This window comes from Ranitomeya imitator, chromosome 1 (assembly GCF_032444005.1).
Source record: "Ranitomeya imitator isolate aRanImi1 chromosome 1, aRanImi1.pri, whole genome shotgun sequence".
In the NCBI taxonomy this organism is placed as follows: domain Eukaryota; kingdom Metazoa; phylum Chordata; class Amphibia; order Anura; family Dendrobatidae; genus Ranitomeya; species Ranitomeya imitator.
In genome coordinates, this window is record NC_091282.1 from 342,799,687 (window position 1) to 342,821,323 (window position 21,637).

A 21,637-nucleotide genomic window follows, 5' to 3' on the forward strand; every position below is an offset into this window, starting at 1 on the left:
GCTTGCCCACTGCAACTTGAATTTGACCTTGGTTACTGTACTTACCTAACTGGTCTGCTATCAGGAAGCAGATCCTTTTTACTGAGGCTTTCACTATGGGCTAGTCCGAAACTTTAACTATGTCTGTCCATATGTCTGTAGCTGACACATATACTTTTACAAACATTATGCATGGCATTTACATATGTAAAATATATTACATTTGTACTGCTTCTCAAGTGTGCTGCACTTCTTCCCCTGACATTACCCCCACTCTAATTTAAAATACCAAGGATGGTCTGTCTGCTGTCTCTAACATCATGTCCTCCCTCTATCTGAAACTAAATCTCTCCAAAACTGAACTACTTGTGTTTCTCCCTTCTACTAACCTCACTCTACCCAACATCAAAATTACCCTGGAGGGTTCAACCATAACTCCCAAGTAGCATACCCGCTGTCTTGGGGTCATATTCGACACCGAACTTTCCTTTACTCCCTATATCCGTTCACTCACTCGCTCTTGTCACCTGCATCTTAAAAACATCTCCAGAATCCGACCTTTTCTCACCTTTGAAACTGCTAAGACTCTTACTGTTGCTCTTATTCATTCTCGTCTGGACTACTGCAACTCTCTTCTGATCGGTCTCCCTCTTTCCAAACTTTCTCCTCTCCAATCCAACTTGAATGCGGCAGCCAGGGTCATATTTCTGTCCAGCCGCTTCACGGATGCCTCCATCTTGTGCCAGTCATTACACTGGCTACCCATTCGCTACAGGGTCCAGTATAAACTCATCTCTCTCACCCACAAAGCTCTCCACAGTTCTGCACCGCCTTATATCTCCTCTCTCATCTCCGTCTATCGCCCTACACGTGCCCTCTCTTCTACAAATGACCTAAGACTAACATCCCCTGTAATCCGAACCTTGCACCTCTGTCTCCAAGACTTCTCTCGTGCTGCGCCAGCTCTCAGGAATGCACTTCCCCGACGATCAGACTGATACCTAGCCCCGACCTATTCAAGCGCGCTTTAAAAACCCATCTCTTCAAACAAGCCTACCACATCAACTACTCAGTAAACTAACTTTGTCCTGTTCCCTCCTTCCAAATATTATCTGCATGTGAATCTGCACCCTACTATTCATCTGTCTCCACACCCTCCATGCACATAATAACTGCACTTGATACTTGACTATTGCACTTAAACACACGGGCTGATGACCGGATCATGCAGCTTTATAAGAAAACTAGCTATTGAACCCGTTCTACGCCCGGGTGGCGAGCATTTATATTGGTAAATGGTCACCATCCTGGTATGTGCTGCTCCATCCTGCGTCCCCATTCTGTCATGTGCTGCTGCCATCCTGCGCCCCCATTCTGTCATGTGCTGCTGCCATCCTGCACCCCCATTTTGTCATGTGCTGCTGCCATCCTGCACCCCCGTTCTGTCATGTGCTGCCCTATTCTGTCATATGCTGCTCCCATCCTGCGCCCCCGTTCTGTCATGTGCTGCTCCCATCCTGCGCCCCCGTTCTGTCATGTGCTGCTGCCATCCTGCGCCCCCATTCTGTCATGTGCTGCTCCCATCCTGTGCCCCCTGTTCTGTCATGTGCTACTGCCATCCTGCACCCCCGTTCTGTCATGTGCTGCCCTATTCTGTCATGTGCTGCTCCCATCCTGCGCCCCCGTTCTGTCATGTGCTGCTCCCATTCTGCGCCACCGTTCTGTAATTTGCTGCTCCCATCCATATGCCCGATACGCTGCTCCATAAAGGTTTATGGCCCCCATAAGATGCTCCATAGTATATGCCCCGTACACTGCTCCATAAAGGTTTATGGCCCCCATAAGATGCTTCATATTATATGCCCCGTACACTGCTCCATAAAGGTTTATGGCCCTGATCCAGCGCTGCGTGCCGCTCCATGTTCCAGGTCCTCTGGCTGTGACTGTTCAGTCAGAGGGCAGCGCACATTAAGCGTGTCATCGGGCCCTCTGAACTGTGAATGTCACAGGCAGAGGACCCGGAGGACAGAGCGGCGGGCAGCACTGGAACGGGACAGGTGAATATAACTCATACTCACCCTCCTGGCGAATCCCTGCTATCCGTTGGAGATCGCGGTGTGCGTTCAGTGCTTATGCATACCGCGATCTCCTGGGAGCATCACTCTGTGGGGTCCAGACTGCGCCGGCGCTTGCGCAGTCTATAAAGGCTTCGGACAGAGTGACGCTCCCAGCCTTATATTATAGATCCCTATTTATTATAATTGCCAGACCTGAAATAACCAGCACTTTTCACCTATTGTGTCCCCCCATTTCCTTGTAGATTGTAAGCTTGCGAGCAGGGACCTCACCCCTAATGTCACTGTTTAAATTGTCTTAACTTGTACTAAATTTATTGTCTGTACATGTCCTCGCTTAATTGTAAAGTGCTGCGGAATATGTTGGCGCTATATAAATAAAAATTATTATTATTAATTACTATTATTATATACTGCGTGACTGATATATACTACGTGGGCAGTGTTATATACTGTGTGGGCTGTGTTATTTACTGCATGGGATGTGTTATATACTACGTGGCTGCTATACTGTATACTACGTGGCTGCTATATACCACGTGGCTGTGCTATATACTATGTGGCTGCTATATACTATGTGGCTGCTACATACTATGTGGCTGCTATATACTACATGGCTGTGCTATATACTACGTGGCTCTGCTATATACTATGTGGCTGTCTGTGTTATATAGTATGTGGGCTGTGTTTTGTACTATGTGGCTGTGCTATATACTACGTGGCTGTGCTATATACTGCGTGGGCTGTCCTATATACTGCGTGGGCTGTGCTATATACTGCATGGCTGCTATATACTACATGGCTGCTATATACGATGTGGCTGTGCTATATACTACATGGCTGCTATATACTACGTGGCTGTGCTATATACTACGTGGCTGTGTTATATACTACGTGGCTGTGTTATATACTACAGGCTGTGCTATGTACTACGTGGCTGCTATATACTACGTGGCTGTGCTATATACTACGTGGCTGTGCTATATACTACGTGGCTTTGCTGTATACTATGTGGCTGTGTTATGTACTATGTGGCTGTGCTATATACTACAGGCTGTGCTATATACTACATGGCTGCTATATACGATGTGGCTGTGCTATATACTACATGGCTGCTATATACTATGTGGCTGTGCTATATACTACGTGGCTGTGCTATATACTACGTGGCTGTGCTATATACTACATACTACGTGGCTGTGCTATATACTACGAGGCTGTGCTATATACTACATGGCTGTGTTATATACTACGTGGCTGTACTATATCTTGCACCCCCAACATCCAGCACCCCGAACCCCCGACATCCTGCGACCAATTAGTGACAGCCGCAGAACAGCTGCAAATTGATGCGGGAATTAAGCCACGCTTCGCTGATTGGTCGCGGCCGGCCAGGCGCGACCAATCAGCGATATTGGCACGCGATTTAAACACCGCTTCAGTGATTGGTCGCGCATGGCCGGCCACGACCAATCAGCGATATTGGCGCGGTATTTAATCACCTCTTCGGTCATTGGTCGTGCCTGGCCGGCCGCGACCAATCAGCGGCAGGCGCACTCCGTCCGCGAATTGGTGCCAGATTTGAACCACGCTTCACTGATCGGCCAGCCGGTCGTGACGAATCGGCGATATTGGCGCGGAATTTAACCCCCACTCACAGCGCGACATACATACATACATACATATTCTAGAATACCCGATGCGTTAGAATCGGGCCACCATCTAGTGTATTATATCTCTTATCTTATAGTTTACATTTCCTCTGTTCGTGCTGCACACTACGCCTATTATACGAACAATGCTTAGCACACTGTATGCAATATACATTACCATAGCACATTATGTACGCCTAAAACTGCAATACACAGTCCACCACTCTAATATAATGGGTGGACACATAGGTCTAAATACCATCATACATATTACTGTTGTCTTTTTATTCAGTTAGCTAACACCTTAGTCCCCTCTCATTCAGGTAGTTTTTCCTATCTTTCTTTCAACCTGTTATTTTTTGCAGGGTTATGGAACAAAGACCAGAGAAATGTAACTATGTCCGTCAGTACTAGCTGCCTCCCTGGAGTCCTGGCCATTCTTGGCACACTTTAAGCAGCATCTTCTCTTTTTGTTTTAATGGGCCTAAATGACGCAGTACCCGTGTCCCTTTCCTCTCTTAGACTAGAGCCAGCTTGCTACTGCTATATGAAATATGACATTCCGTTTTCCGGCCCAGAATGGCAGAACATGGTACTCTACATTTGTCTTATTCTGGGACTTGTCAACAAATCCTTTGTCACCATATCTTATCAGTAGGCAGCTTTCCTGTGTTTTTTCCTTCTGCCATCCTTAGTGGGTCAGGGGAAAAGAGGACGAGAATTGAACTCTATCACATAACAATATAAAAAAAGATTTTGCATATCACAATCAAGGGGAGCGAAGGGAAACCTATCCTTAGGAAGCAATTATTTCAGGCCAAAAAAATATTTATATTTCACTAATATATTTTTATTCATATGCTCTCTCTGTTTTGCTTTTCTTCATTGCCGTCCCATGTGAGATAATAGTAGATATGGATCTCACAATATAATAATCTATGAAAGATAAAATCATCATGGCTGCCAGTATTCTGTGATACCCAATATTTCACCCAAAGAGCTTTGATACTAATGCACCTTAAACAGTGTTTTATGGAAATAGCGATTTCTCCCGTTATCAGTGTGGTGGCACCAGAATGACCTTGAAATATGTATTCGGTATCCTTTTAAGTAGTATGCTAAGGTTTCTATGGTGTGGTCAAATATGGGTCTGCTATTAATCTTTCTACACCCTCCTTACGTAGAAATGGAAGAAAAATGTCTTCAAATTGGAAACTGGCAATGATTAGAGGAAAGCGAAGCCGGCTGCTGAGTTACACGAAGCCTGCAGGTTTTCTTCCTATAAATAGCACATTAAGATTTTGTATCAGGTTCTGCTTCTAACATGGCTCGGTGTGCTACGAACAAAGCAGTTTTTATAAAACACAATGGAGCTCTGTTCCGGCAAATGAGGAAGAGTTGATAGATACAGACATCCCCATCTAAGATGGGAACAAGGTGTTGTTAGAGGGGAAGCCAGCTTATTCTGCTTAAGAGTGGAGCCGATGACTGGTGCAGCATATAAAGCATCTAACCCCACAAAGCCTTCCACTCATACAGGTAAGAACCTCTTGATGCCTTCCTTCAAGTCACTCCTCCCCCATTGTGTTGCCTCCGATATGTGAATAGTTGCAGAACCTGCTGAAAAAAAAAAGTATCGGAAGTGAATGATACGTTCTTAGTACCTCTCCAACAGGTAACACATTCCTTTTATTACCAGGCTTTCCGCTGTATGTAATATCTGGGAACACACAGAATTTTTTCTTGCTTGGTTTCACCTTTTAATATACTTTGTTATTGCACCATACAACTACTATAGTTACATAATACCACTCGGTGTATTTTTCGTGTATTAGAAACACCATAATTCTAAATAACATCCTCAGAGTCACTTTGGGATAAGCTTTATTGCCAGGTATCAGTATGTTTACAAAGTATTTTATATAAATCTGTGTTTCCCCAGAAATTGGGTCATTCTTCAAGCTGGCACCAGTATACTGTTTTTAAACTTTACTTCTTCATTATTGACCTTTAGGGTTTATGTATAAGTTATGTACAACTGTACGGCATGTCCAGTGCTCTCAAACAACCATTTTTAACTAAAGACCTAAAGAACGTTATAAAATTGATATATGCAGTTCAAAAACATAAAAGCAAAAAAAAAGAACATTGTATAATAGGTATTTTGACATCTTCAAGATATCATCTCATTTGTCTTATATCTAGTTTATCTCTTTGGTTTTTTTGTAATATCTCTGTAACAAAATGCCGTGCGAACAAGTGTTACCATTGTGCCTGGCTAAAGTGCCCTTATTATTTATTATGCTTTGCTTATATAGCGCTATCATATTCCGCAGCACTTTACAGACATTATCATCACTCTCCCCAGTGGGGTTCTCTACATATCTAAATTCCCTATCAGTATGTCTTTGGTTGTGGGAAGAAACCAGAGTACCCTGAGGATACCAATGCAAACATGGGGAGAACATACATACTCCTTGCAGATGTTGTCCTTGGTCCTTTTATTGCCATTATCTTTTTTCCACTATGATTTTTAACAAAATTCCATATTGCGAGATTAGTTGAAACCACATGGTCACCCTTAAATGATAAAGACACCAGGACAAGCCCTACAATTTGTCCAGACCCCAGAACAGAAACTAAAATAATTTCAGACCCCTTAATTCTCCAGAAAAGATAGGTTAAAAAGTTGGAATGGGAATATCTGTCATTCGGCAGGGACTCTAGGCCACTATTTCCAGAACTCCTTTTAACTTCTATGGATGTTACAGAAACATCAAAGCTAAGCCCACTCGGTTGTGTCCATCTTCTTGAATATTTGTGGCCACTGGGAGACAGATATTCCCACACTACATAATAAACTACTTATGTGGGAATACCTTAAATGATGGGATGAGATTACCGTTATATTTTTGTTCAAAATATAAAAAGGTGTATCTTTCAAAAGTTGTGAAAATATGGTGTGAAACTGACTGTAACAGTCTTTTACAGTTTCTGTGCAAAAGCTTACTACTATAAGGAGAATAATGGTATGCACTCAGATCAAAATAATTCGAGGTGCTGGTAAGACAGACCCGAAGGCCCGAAAAGTCATGTATCAAAAAATTACCGCACACTCATTACAATTAAAACTGAGGATGTAAAGAAATGTTCTCTGTTTATCTCAGGATATCAGCCATCTCCTCATCCTCAGTGTCAAGTGCATGGCGGTAACACAACTGGCTGCAGCAGAAGCATCCATACAAACCCCTGTGTGCTGTAGGACAAAATGTTGGTACGCCACACCATCAGACAACCGGCAGCAGAAGGTGGAACTTATCAAGGGGAGACATACCCTATGACATTATTTTTAAGAGACATCTATTCCCTTGATGTTTTCTTTTGAATCAGTGATAGAGTTCTACTTTATCAGTTATTTATTTAGTTTTTATGCTTTAGTGTGTGATGTAATGAAAGTTGTGGATTACTCTCTCAATCCAGTACATTTTGATTCTAATTATAAGGGAAAGAGATATGGATGATGTGTGGAACACCATAATATTTGACTTTCAGATAGTTCTAAATCTAGGACATAGTATTAAACACAATTAGACAGTGGTGTACTATCTACATGATTGGGCGGCAGGATAGTATCAGAGGATAGCAGTCACCTCTGAGGATGCAGATTGTTCACCTGTGCTGTCAGGTACATTTCTGCTTATTCTTTAAATATTTTGATGACTTCCACTTTTTAAATAAAGTACTTCCCTTTGTAAAATAAAAACATTTTATAGTACCTCCTGTAATGGTGCTATTCCAGCGATGTTGGCGCTGGGTCTCCTGGAGTTCGTAGGACATTGTTACGCCAACCAGTGGCTGATATTGGGCTGCTGTGCACTCACTCAACCTTGGACGAACCTCAGACAAGAGCAATTAGAGAGAGCATTGCAGACTAATATCAGGGCTTACATGGCATCACGATGCTGCGCGAGCCACGTGACACCTGGCACCAACATCACTTTGGCTGCTTCAGTTCAGGAGATCAGCACATATTATTTTTATTTTACAAGGGGGACTACTTTATTTTAAAAAGGGTTTTCCAGTAGTGGGCAACCCTTTTAAGAACAGGTGGTGTCTTTTTTTTTCAGTCAAGCAAGTCACGTGATTGTTTGCAAATGTCTACTTTTCTGTTCCAGTTTTGTACAGCTATACATTGCCTGCATATTAGACTGCAGTCTGCCATTCATCAACCATCACCATTATTTTTACTGCTTGTACATAGTCCTAAAAATATATGAAGTCAGACTGAAATCAAATCACACACTTCGCAAGAAACCATTACAGAAAGTGCTGGCTGTACATCAAAGATGCCCTTGTCTATCATTGGTCTGCCCCACTTTCCTACATGTTACATCTAAGGCCAGGTTCCCATCATTCATGGATTGCCAAGGGATAAACAAACCACCACTCCCGTCTATTGCCCAGCATGCTTTGTCTGGGGAGTAGATCTATTTCTCCACAGATTAAAGTAGTTCCTTCATTTGCTACTGTAAACCTCTGCAGAGTCAGCCTTCCTGAATCGGCAGGAGTCGGAAAGAGATGGATAGTTTTGTTTGTGTCCCCTACAGAGGCTATTGACACATTAAGACTGCTCCCTAGCAGACGATGCCTGCGTCTATGACTGCTCTGACATACTCACAGGAAACTAGCATTATTATAGTAGAGGCAGGAACACAACATCCTAACGAGTGAGCTCCTTTTATCTTTCTTTTCTGTCTGTGGTCAAAGAAAGCATCATGTTATATAAAACCCAAAGTTTTGCCATGATATATAACTTTAAGGCTATTTTTTGCATTTGCCTCTGAATAGATATATTGATGATCAAGTATAAAATCCTTACATGGAGGCTGTACTTGGCAAAATACATTTCTTCTGTGTATTATATTAAGCTGTCTAGACAATAGCATGCATGCAGACTGATTAGATACAAACTGCATTAGGCTACGTTCACATTCGCGTCTTTGGACGCAGCGTCGTGGACGTGCACGACGCACGAAAGACGCAAGTAAAACGCAGGCATATTTGACGCATGCGTTCAACCTTTTTATATATATATAGGGTCTTTTCAGTGTCTCTATTTTTTAAGTAAAGAACGCATTCGTCGTACAACGCACAAGAACGCAAGTATTTGCGTCTTCTACGTTGCCAATACACTTCAATGGAGTTTTTGACGCATCGACAACGCAAATGCAACGCAAGTGCGATGCATGCGATTTAAAAAAAAATTTGGACGCAGAAAAAATGCAACATGTTGCATTTGCCGCGCCCTGCCAGGTGCGTCGAAACGACACATGCGTCGCGAAACGCACCAAAACGCATGACAACGCATGCCTATGCATCCCCAATGTTAAAGATAGGGATGCATGACGCATGCGTTGTTTTGCGGCGACGACGCTGCGTCCAAAGACGCGAATGTGAACATAGCCCTAAGGCAGTCAGCTCAGTGAAGTCGACCAGACTGGATGCATCTTTCAGCTGAACAGACAGAGACAGGCCAGAATCTCTCTCTGAGAAGAGTCTGCACAGGTCGTGTGCAGAGAAATGCAAGTATCAGTGGTTGCTATGGACAGTAACTGATTTGTTTTACTGAGCTGGGATTAGCTCAGCCGTATATGAGTAGCCAGGGTCTGTTCAGTTTAGTTAGCGCCTGGACAAGGCTAGAAATTTATGCTTATGAGTTTGTTTTGATCCTGTGCAACCTGTGGAAAGCAATAAAAACTGCATGTGTTTGGAACAAAGCTGCATTGCCCGCTACATTAGGCCTAATGCCTAGCAGCTACAGTGAATCCCTATGATTGGTGAGGAATTCCCAAAGAACACAGGAGATTACAGTTTAAAGACGGAATGTCCTGGGTAAAGGCAGTTACAGCATTGAAAACAATGAAAGCATTGAGGAGCTTGAGAAACAATCAGTCCAGATGCAGTATCAGCAGCAGGTACAGCAGATGCAGCAGCAGCTACAGTAGGTTCAGCAGAGCATCAGCAGCAAATGATTCTCTTGGCGGAAACTGTCCACGGCAGGGAGACTGCACTCTTCTCCAGCCAAAGAAATGGTATCCATGTGAGGCGAACAGTATAGGAGACCTAGCAGAAAATGACTCTGGAGGACTACTTTTTGGCTTTTCTGATTGTCTTTGAGAGAGTGGCTGACAGGAAGAAACTGCCTCCAAAGCAATGGGCAGAGGTCCCTTACTGGGGAACTGCAGAAAACATACTAAGACCTCACCCTGTTGGATGCCAAGGAGTATGACAAGGTGAAGGCAGAGAATATGGCATGTTTGGGCGTAACCCTGATAGTCTGGGTGCAAAGGAAATACATTAGGAGCTACCAAAGGGACAAGCCTTCTCGGTCCTAGATGTTCGGTTTGTTTCACCTGGTACAAAAATGGCAGCAGCTGAGCCCTGCTTTCAAGCACAGATGGTGGAATGAGTCATAGTGGAACAGTTTATCCACTCACTACCTAAGTTCGGATAAAGCTGGGTTGCCTAAAGAGGTCCCCAGAATGTAGATGATCTCATGGGCCTCGTGGAAAGATACACCTTGTACCATTTCCTGTTGGAGGTATCGAATCCTGGGGCATAAATCATCTGTTTGACCCTTGACCTCGAAGCTGATAGAATGCAGTGTAGGCTGGCCTGCTCTGTCTGAAGTGCTGTTCCTCATCCTGACAAAATGCCTCAGGAATGCAAGGTGACTGTGAATGGTGTACAAGTAAAGAGTTTCTGGATCCAGGGAGTTTGGTGACTCTGGTTAGGACCACACTTACGCATTTGCAAACTCCTGGGAAGGGGGTGGGGGTAAGTTGTATCCATGGAGACCTCAAGAAATGTCCTTTGGCACAGGTTGACGTACGACTGTGGTTCTGTGTCCCAACAAGTGGAAGTGGCCAAGAACTTGTTGCATGCTATTTTCGGTCTAGATTTTTCTTTGTTCTGGGATGTATAGACTAAAGCTGTAACACCCAGTAAACCAGTATGCCTCCAGGAATCAGCTATGGTAACAAAGTCAGATGATGATCACAGTGAATTTCCACTCACTGTACTGGCTAGTAAGGTGGATGAAAAAGCATCCCCTGAAGCTAATATCCCAGACCTGGAAGAGTCCAAGGACAACTATAGGACTGCCCAGTTTAGGGACTTAACAGTAAAAGGTACCCTTGAAAATGTGTGTTAAATGAGGTTCCCCAGGAGATGTGAGCTGATCGGTTTCTGCCAGGGGCCAGACATAATGTTCAGTTGGGACGTGGACATAAGTGAATTGACAAATAAAAGAGAACCTCTTCAAAGCCCAAAAGGAAAAATGCAGGGGATATAATCAGTCGGCTCTAGTAAGACAATTTATGCCTGGAATCGGGTACTCAGTTTAGTGACCACAGGGGAGAGCAAGGTCCTTACCCAGTAGCAGGGACCTGATAGGATGGTGGAAAAAGGTGGGAGTGATCAACTATAAAGTGCGCTTACCAGGGAAAAGGAAGGCTTTTTCCATATATTATGGCAACCTACAAAAACTCTGAAAGGGTAAAGACCCGCTCAAAACTCCTTGCTGGTTGGCCCAGTCAGAAGCCAATCTTCCAGATGTCTAAGTAGTAGGAAATTTGTCGCCTTCCCAAAGACAACATGGCTGGAAAATGTTGCCCAAAAATAGTCATGTTCTTGGAGGTACTAGGTCACACTCGTGCCATTGAACTTGAGCCTCACACTCTGTCCATTTTAAGGCCCTGTAGAATTCCTGAGGCCCACCTGGAGGTAGTCTCAGAGAAGGTAATGCAGAATTGGCTATGCCCCCTCACAAAGTCAGTTTTTGGCACAGTGAATTGGCAGATGGAACCCAGCCCTCAGCTTTGAGAGGAGGGGGGGTTAAATCCTAACTCTGCAGGCTTTGCTTAATTCGTCTGGCTCGCTCTGCATATAAACATGCTAGGTTTTGAACTAAGGTAGTCAGCTCATGAAGTCTGACCAGACTGGAAGTGTCTTTGAGCTGAAGAGAGAGACAGGACAGAATCCATCTCTGAGACGAGTGTACAGGCCGTGTGCAGAGAACCTCAAGTATTAGTGTTTGAAAAGGACAATAATTATTTTGTGCACCCTGGGGAAAGCAATAAAAGCTGCACTTGCTTGGACCAAAGCTTCATTGCCTGTGTGAACACTACCTAAGGCCTAATCTAAAAAGTCTACCAGACAGAGTCCCTACAGTGTGTATGTATGTACAGTATGTGTGTATATATATATATATATATATATATATATATATATATATATATACATATATCTGAGAAAGACTGCACAGGCCGTGTGCACCAAACTTACAGTATAACTGGTTTCTATGGGCAATAGCCGTTTTGTGTGACTGTAATGGGACTGCCTCAGCCGTGTCTGACTTACCAGTGAATGTGAGCCCATTGAGCCTAAAGCAACATTGGAATTGCTAGAGACCTCAGGTGGTACAGGAACAAACTCGCTTTTACTGGAGCAGTTGATGATGATTAGTGTTGAGTAGGGTTGAGCGACTTTTAGCTTTTCAGGGTCGAATCGGGTTTCACGAAACCTGACATTCTCAAAAGTCGGGTCGAGTGAAATCGGCCGATCCTATTGAAAAGTCGGGGTCGGGGATCGGCCGAAACTCGAAACCCAATGTAAGTCTATGGGGTTTTTTTTTTTTTTACATTTCCTTCAGGGCGATATAGCAGAAAAGCCGGTAATTCAATTACCGGCTTTTCATTTCTCCTGCCAAAACCCGACATGATATGAGACATGGTTTACATACAGTAAACCATGTCATATCCCCCTTCTTTTGCATATTCCACACTACTAATGTTAGTAGTGTGCATATGCAAAATTTCGGCGCTCTAGCTCTTAAATTTAAGGGTTAAATCGCAGAAAAAATTGGCGTGGGCTCCCTCGCAATTTTCTCCGCCAGAGTAGTAAAGCCAGTGACTGAGGGCAGATATTAATAGCCTGGAGAGGGTCCACGGTTTTTGGCCCCCCTGGCTAAAAACATCTGCCCCCAGCCACCCCCAGAAAAGGCACATCTGTAAGATGCGCCTATTCTGGCACTTGGCCACTCTCTTCCCATTCCCGTGTAGCGGTGGGATATGGGGTAATGAAGGGTTAATGCCACCTTGCTATTGTAAGGTGACATTAAGCCAGATTAATAATGGAGAGGCGTCAATTATGACACCTATCCATTATTAATCCAATTGTATGAAAGAGTTAAAAAAAACACACACAATATTAAAAAGTATTTTAATGAAATAAACACACCGCTTGTTGTAATATTTTATTGTACGCTCAATCCACTCGCTGAAGACCCTCGCTCTGTAACAAATAAAAAATAATAAACCAACAATATACATACCATCCGTATAACTGTAACGTCCCACGTTGTAAATCCATCTGAAGGGGTTAAAATATTTTACAGCCAGGAGCTCTGCTAATGCAGCGCTGCTCGTGGCTGTAAACCCCAGCGAATGAAGGTAATGTAGGTCAATGACCTGTAGTTACCTTCATTCGCGGTGATGTGCCCCCTGCTGGATGTCCCTGGAGCGTGGGAAAAGTTCCCAGGCTCGAGGTCATATGAGGACGATTTAACCCTTAAATTGCTGAAAGCTATTAAATTTAAGGGTTAAAGGCAATTTAAGGTTTAAATCGCTGAAAAAATTGGCGTGGACTCCCGCGCAATTTTCTCCGCCAGAGTAGTAAAGCCAGTGACTGAAGGCAGATATTAAGAGCATAGAGAGGGTCCATGGTTTTTGGCCCCCCCTGGCTAAAAACATCTGCCCCCAGCCACCCCAGGAAAGGCACATCTGGAAGATGTGCCTATTCTGGCACTTGGCCACTCTCTTCCCATTCTCGTGTAGCGGTGGGATATGGGGTAATGAAGGGTTAATCTCACCTTGCTATAGTAAAGTGACATTAAGCCAGATTAATAATGGAGAGGTGTCAATTCTGACACCTATCCATTATTAATCCATTTGCATTAAATGGTTAAAAAAACACACACACACATTATTAAAAAGTATTTTAATGAAATAAAAACACAGGTTGTTTTAATATTTTATTGTACGCTCAATCCACTGGCTGAAGACCCTCGCTCTGTAACAAATAAAAAATAATAAACCAACAATATCCATACCTTCCGTAGATCTGTAACGTCCCACGTTGTAAATCCATCTGAAGGGGTTAAAATATTTTACAGCCAGGAGCTCTGCTAATGCAGTTGTGCTCGTGGCTGTAAACCCCAGCGAATGAAGGTAATGTAGGTCAATGACCTATAGTTACCTTCATTCGCGGTGATGCGCCCCCTGCTGGATGTCCTCATATGACCTCGAGCCTGGGAACTTTTCCCACGCTCCAGGGACATCCAGCAGGGGGCACATCACCGCGAATGAAGGTAACTACAGGTCATTGACCTACATTACCTTCATTCGCTGGGGTTTACAGCCACGAGCAGCACTGCATTAGCAGAGCTCCTGGCTGTAAAATATTTTAACCCCTTCAGAAGGATTTACAACGTGGGACGTTACAGATCTACGGAAGGTATGTATATTGTTGGTTTATTATTTTTTATTTGTTACAGAGCGAGGGTCTTCAGCGAGTGGATTGAGCATAAATAAAATATTACAACAAACGGTGTGTTTATTTCATTAAAATACTTTTTAATATTGTGTGTATGTTTCTTTTTAACTCTATCATACAATTGGATTAATAATGGATAGGTGTCATAATTGATTAATGTCACCTTACAATAGCAATGTGGCATTAACTCTTCATTACTCCATTTCCCACCACTACACGGGAATGGGAAGAGAGTGGCCAAGTGCCAGAATAGGCGCATCTTACAGATGTGCCTTTTCTGGGGTGGCTGGGGGCAGGTGTTTTTAGCCAGGGGGGGGCAAAAACCGTGGACCCTCTCCAGGCTATTAATATCTGCCCTCAGTCACTGGCTTTACTACTCTGGCGGAGAAAATTGCGCGGGAGCCCACGCCAATTTTTTCCGCGATTTAACTCTTACATTTAAGAGCTAGAGCGCCGAAATTTTGCACATACACACTACTAACATTAGTAGTGTGGATTATGCAAAAAAAGGGAGATATGACATGGTTTACTGTATGTAAACCATGTCTCAAATCATGTCGGGTTTTGGCAGGAGAAATGAAAAGCCGGTAATTGAATTACCGGCTTTTCTGCTATATCGCGCTGAAGTTAATATAAATATACAGTATATATATATGTGTCTGATTGACATATATATATATATATAAAATGAAACCCGACTTTTAAGTAGAGATCGCCCACTGCCGACCCGATCCCAGAGTGGGATCGGGTCGGGTTTCACGAAACCCGACTTTGCTAAAAGTCGTCGACTTTTGAAATGTGCCGATCTGTTTCGCTCAACCTTCGTGTTGCGCATTCCGATACCGCAAGTATCAGGTATCGGCCAATATTTGCGGTATTGGAATTCCGATACTGAGTTCCGATACTTTCAGTATATCATATACCGGAATCGGAAGTTCCCCCTAATTCAAACAGCCAGAATTCAGCCAATGAGGAATGATTAGAAGTGTGGCCACATCCTGTTCTGCATGGTAGGCATGTAACTACTGGCATGGCTGTGATTGGGTGCTGAAATGATGTCATGATGCACTATAAAAGTCGATGACACCATTTTGGGTTCACTCTGCTGTTAATTCAGTTAGGGACAGGACGCTGTGTTCTGACTGAGGGCCAGTTTAGAGATAGTGATTTGCTTCATTGTGCTTTACCCAGGCTAATTTAGCAACCGCTGTGTGATAACCTTGTTTTTGCCTTGCAGCGCTGTTCACAGGTGTCTGCAAGGTGTCTGTGTGAGAGCAGCTCACTCTGTAGTCTGGTCTGCAGCCACCGCTGGTTGTAGTCAGCTCAGGGTGCATCACTGCCTCATACTGTTTCATTGTCCGTTTTTCAATTAGTGCAGCCAGCTGCACATTTGTTCAAATTTATCCTATTAGTGGCTTCCCATACGTATACAGCTAGATTGTGGGAAAACACTATAGGATTGCATGGAGGAGCTTTTTTTGGCCTTGCAGCGCAGTTCATGGTGGTCTGCACGGTCTCTGTGTGAGTGCAGCTCACTCTGTAGTCTGTTCTACCACCACAGCTGGTTGTAGTCAGCTCAGGGTGCGTCACTGCCTCATAAAGTTCCATTGTCCGTTTCTCAGTTAGTGCAGCCTGCTGCACATTTGTTCAAATTTATCCTATTAGTGGCTTTACATCCGTAACCTGCTAGATTGTGGAAAAACTCTATATTGGAGTACATAGAGGAGCTTTTTTTGGCCTTGCAGCGCCGTTCATGGCGGTCTGCACAGTCTGTGTGTGAGTGCAGCTCACACTCCGTAGTCTGTTCAGCAAATAAAAAAATGAATTCCTGCTATTCCATTTGATTGGGCTAAACCTCTATGCCTTTAATGTCTCCTCCACCTCCCCCAATACATTCTACATTATTCTTAGTTGTTTTCCTTCATGTAGAATTAACCTACAAGGAAAGAAAGGGATTATTTTAATTCCGATATTTTTGTCCCATTGACTTGCATTGGTTTCGGGTATCGGTATCGGCGATATCCGATATTTTTTGAATATCGACCGATACAATCCGGTACCGATACTCATTGATATCGGAAGGTGTCGCTCAACACTAATGATATGTGATAAACCCACCTCTTTTTCGGCAATGTGTAGTAGCTCTCCTCACTACCGCTGCATATAGCACTATTTGTGCACTAAAACTTCTTCTCTCAGCCTGGGCCTTGGCATCCACAGAACCTCAGGCTTACAGGTACCTCAGCTCTCTTCCCACCTCTGGCAACTAAGAATTGTACCAAGACATCTCTCTTCTGATCCCTAAGTAGCGTATTCTGGCAGTTGGGCACTTCTTGAAACGCGAAGGACACTATGTTCCATGTGGCTGCACAGATTTCGCTGGAGTCCCGACAGTGACAACAACAAAGGCATTGGCTGGCCTCCTTGATCTCCAGCATCACTCAATCCCAAGGATGCAGGGTTGTGTGGCACCCCTAGGGGTATTTGCCACAAAAATAGTTACTGACAGTAAATGCAAATACTAAAATAGCAAGACTGCACTACCACCTCCGGCCAGAAGGGGGAGCTCCAGAGACTCCCCTTGATCCATTCTGGTCTGAGAGAAGAACTGGCAGTTGGGCTAAGGAGCTGAAAGTGAGAGGTCATACAGTTGAATCTCTAACAGCCCTGTGACTGTTACCAGGCCTAAATCACCGGCCTGAGGAGAAGAGGGATAGAGAAAAAGGACATTGTGAGAACCGGGTAGCATTAATCACTACCCAGAACAGGCGCAAAGACGGATACCGGATCCGTGGCTGTATTCATTACATATAATACAGCAACCGGAAAAACGTGAGGTGATATCAGCTTCACTAGGGTCGGACGCAGCAACAGACACAGAGTTCAGCGGTACTCCTGGAGGGGGTAAGCCGATAAAAGGACTCGGGTTGCCCGTCGAACCAGGACCCGGAGGGGACAGATTGGGCCGGCAGCCAGTTCACATACAGCAGCAGGGCCACACAGATATTGCGTACAATAAGAGGCGAAGACCCCGGCAGGGTCAAAGTAACTCAGAGTTCCCATACAGACTCCGGTGACAGGACTGGTTGTAAATCCTTTTTTGTTAAAGTAAACTGGTTAAACGTTTCAATGCCTCAGTCTTTCATTTGGACAATAGCCATCTATCCAGGATTGGGATCATCACCACTGGGAGAACCTGCTGCTGATCAAGTAAGTGCCTGTTCCCTCACGATACCCTTTACACTGTGCATTGCCTGAGGCCACAGCACCGGGTCAAGCCACCCGTGACACCCCCCTCAAGAGACAGACCCCATTGGTCCGGTGCAGGGTACCCCGGTCTCTTGGGCGTCACAATTGGCATCACGAACAGGATCTAGCCAGCCCGTATACCGGGTATTGTGTGCCGTGATTGGAGCCCAAAACTGTGAAAACTTGGATGAAAAATCTTGAAAATTGACTTTATTAAAGAAAAATCCATTCTCCATTGAAAACTATTGAAAGTGACTTTTCCCCATTGGTTATAATGGAGTAAAGATGGCCGCCATCCCCTGAGGTAATCACTTCATAACCGTTAGGCACGAGACTGTCAATTGAGCTACGCCATCACCTGAGCCCCAGTCTAACTGAAAAACTTCAGAATCCGCCATTACAGAGCGCGGTGGGTGGGAGCAGCAGGGGGCGTGTCATTGTGGGCGGCACCAAGCTGAGCGCTCTGACATCAGAGCAAGGGGAAAATCGATCCTGCTGCACAGCGGAACGAATCTACACTATCCCGACGGAAGCGGAGGACCGGAAGGGTCCGGATTAACTAAGGGGGCACAGTATGTCGCAGCACGGAGACGCCGCAGCACCCGGCGACGCTAATGCAGCTGAAAGACAGAGTGTCGATAGAGAGTCCGGTAGCGCAGCGGTGCAAGGAGTGGCGCCCATCATGCCGGTGCTGATGCCATATACCCCGGGTGGCCCATGGCTTCCAATGTATGAAGGTGAGCCTAATACCCTTGACGATTTCAGAGAAAAGATGCTGGCCCATTTTGACATGTTCCCTGTGGGTGAAGTTCAGCGTGTTAGTCTCCTGATGATGCAGTTAAGTGGCCATGCTAAGCGAGAAGTCACAGCATGGGCAGCTGATCTAAAAGGCACTGTTGAACGCATATTTGCTGGATTAAAAGCTACATTTGAAACCACTGCCAGCAGCAAAGCTAAAGTACGATTCTTTAATTGCAAACAAAAAGTTAATGAGGGCGTGAGAGACTTTGCCTTAAACCTGCAGGAAGCCCTTAAATCACTTACACTGGCTGAACCCATTTTTAACACCGGAGCGGATAAACTGCTAAGAGATCAATTTATTGAGGGACTCTACACCCCTTCTCACCGGGGGCATGTGAGCATGCTTGTTTTTAAGAACCCTGAATTGACATTTGCCCAATTAAAGGAGAGCGCTATACGTCTCCAGCTGGCAGAGGCACCTCGGGATCAGGATCCTGCGCAACCCATGGCAGAGGCACCTCAACAACAGGGAGTGCCAGTGACATCAGCTATGTCTGGGGCCATTGCTAAGCCCCTGGGGCCCAGTACTAATGAGGCTCTTCAACAAAAGCTTGACTCTTTAGCTGATGTTGTTGCTTCAATGGCTAAAACCATGCAGGAGATGAGAGGACCCAAGATGGAGTTGTCAAACCGTAGAGAAGGTGTTCCATGGATGAGACCCCGGAGATACCCGACATGGAGAGGACGACCCTGCGACCGCTACCAACCGGATGGACAGCCCATTTGCCGCCGTTGCCTGCAGCCAGGCCACTTTGCACGAGATTGTGATTTAAACGGGAATCCCCTGGGAATGCGGGCCGCTTCGCAGGAATGAACTTTCAAGGCCCAACACCCTGGCACGACAGGTACATCGGAGGACGACCCATTATCCCTATCGTGCTGGACGGAATGCCCCTCAACGCTTTGCTGGACACAGGTTCCCAGATTTCATCTATACCGTATATCCTTTATAAGAGGTACTGGGCTGATGCAGATATTGATAAAGGGCCCTCTGATGTTGAGCTAGATATATGGGCCAGTAATGGTAAGTTGGTACCGAAACTAGGATTCAGGGAGATGACCATAAAGATTGGTAAAGTAGAATTGAAGAAACAGGGTATAATTGTTGTTGATGTTGACCGGCGGAACTGTGAACCAACTGTATTGATAGGAATGAATGTGTTAGAGAACTGCTTTTCCGAAGTCATTTCTGTCTTACAGCAAATTGCTGAAACTGCCCAATCCTGCCAGCAGAGAGTTCTCCGGAGGGAAATAAAAGTATTGATGTTAAGGCAACAGGTAGAAGTTGCAGGTGGAGAAATCGGCAGTGTGAGGGTAAGTGATCCAACATCTATTGTAATCCCACCAAAAACAGAAATGCTGGTATGGTGTAGAGCAGCCATTGGTACTAAGGGACGAGATTATCAAGCCTTAATAGAACCAGTGTACACCGACAGCAGGCCCACTATACTCACAGCACGAGGGATAGTCGAGGTACACCGGGGACGAGTGCCGGTACGACTTTTGAACTGTGGAGAGGAAGAGGTCACTTTGCCAAGGTATGCTACAATGGCAAAGCTATATACTGTTGACAACAATGCCATCACAACCATTGAGCCCTTAGAACCAACCTGTCAGGTGGAAGGCAATGGCTCAGATGGAGAAATGGAGGATTGGTGCCAACAGCTACACGTGGGCATAAATTCAACACCTACCCATCAAAAACATGGGGTGTATAGGCTAGTGACGGAATATGAACAAGTCTTCAGTAAACACCCATTGGACTTCGGACGGATAGAAGGGGTAGAACACACAATCCCCACCAGTGACCATCCCCCAATAAAAGAAAGATATAGACCCATACCGCCCGCTCACTATCAATGTGCAAAAGATATGCTGAGGGAGATGAAACAGGCCGGGGTAATAAGAGACAGCTGTAGCCCCTGGGCGGCCCCTCTAGTGATTGTCAAAAAAAAGGACGGAACCATGAGAATGTGCGTAGACTACCGGAAGATTAATAACATCACCCATAAAGACGCCTACCCCTTGCCTAGGATAGAAGAGTCCTTAACTGCTTTGAAATCTGCTAATTATTTTTCCACCTTAGACTTAACAAGCGGGTATTGGCAAGTCCCTGTGGCTGAGCGAGATAAGGAAAAGACGGCATTCACCACACCAATGGGTCTATGTGAATTTAATCGCATGCCGTTCGGACTCTGCAACGCATCCGGTACCTTCCAGCGGCTGATGGAATGCTGCCTCGGACACAAGAACTTCGAGACCGTCCTCCTGTACCTAGATGATGTGATCGTCTACTCAAAGACTTACGAACAACACTTAATAGACCTGGCAGAAGTGTTCGAAGCCTTATCCAAGTATGGCATGAAAGTCAAGCCATCCAAATGTCACCTTCTCAAGCCAAAGGTACAGTACCTGGGACACATCGTGAGTTCGGAGGGAGTAGCACCAGATCCCGAGAAAATAAGCGCCATAAGGGATTGGCCAAGACCTACCAGCGCAAAAGAAGTGAGACAATTCCTGGGATTGGTGGGTTACTATCGCAGATTTATAAAAGGATTTACCAAGTTGGCAGCACCCTTGCAAGACACCTTGGTAGGGCAGACGAAGAAACCTTCAAACCGAAACCCTCCTTTTCAGTGGAACGACGAAAGGGAAGACTCCTTTGAACAACTAAAGAAGGCACTAACCGGAGAAGAGGTTCTGGCATACCCAGATTACCATCAACCTTTCATCCTCTACACCGATGCCAGTAATGTGGGACTAGGAGCGGTGCTGTCACAAAAGCAAGAAGGTCGGGAGAAAGTCATCGCCTTTGCAAGTAGAAAGCTCCGGCCTACTGAAAGAAATTCAGAAAATTACAGCTCCTTCAAATTGGAACTACTGGCAGTAGTTTGGGCTGTGACGGAGCGTTTCAAACACTATCTGGCCGCTGCAGAATTTATTGTCTATACTGACAACAATCCGTTGACCCACCTGGACACAGCCAAATTAGGTGCGTTAGAACAGCGATGGATAGCCCGGTTATCTAATTACAACTTCATAATCAAGTATCGAGCAGGTCGCAAGAATGGAAATGCCGATGCCCTATCCCGGATGCCACACTTGAGAGATGTAGAAGAAGAAATGGGGGAGCTTGAAGAAATTGAACTACCAGCCTTCCATCATCCCAAGGCAAAACATCATCAGTCAAGAACCTATCAGAAACAACAAGAGGTGAATTTAAATCCGTTAGCACACCATAGATGGGCTGACACCCAAGACAGCAAT

The 21,637-nt window shown here is 44.8% G+C and overlaps 1 long non-coding RNA gene across 2 annotated transcripts in view; it reads left to right on the top strand.

Annotated features, from left to right (window-relative positions):
- The first annotated feature begins 5,134 nt into the window (after nucleotides 1–5,134).
- The window catches only part of LOC138671662 (uncharacterized), a 174,672-nt gene continuing 158,169 nt past the window's right edge, over nucleotides 5,135–21,637 (top strand). Inside the window, exon 1 of one of the 2 annotated variants that reach the window (XR_011319466.1) lies at nucleotides 5,135–5,245. This is a non-coding gene — a long non-coding RNA (uncharacterized lncRNA). Of the gene's footprint in view, nucleotides 5,382–21,637 lie in introns of both variants that reach the window. The other variant, XR_011319465.1, reaches the window with a different exon arrangement.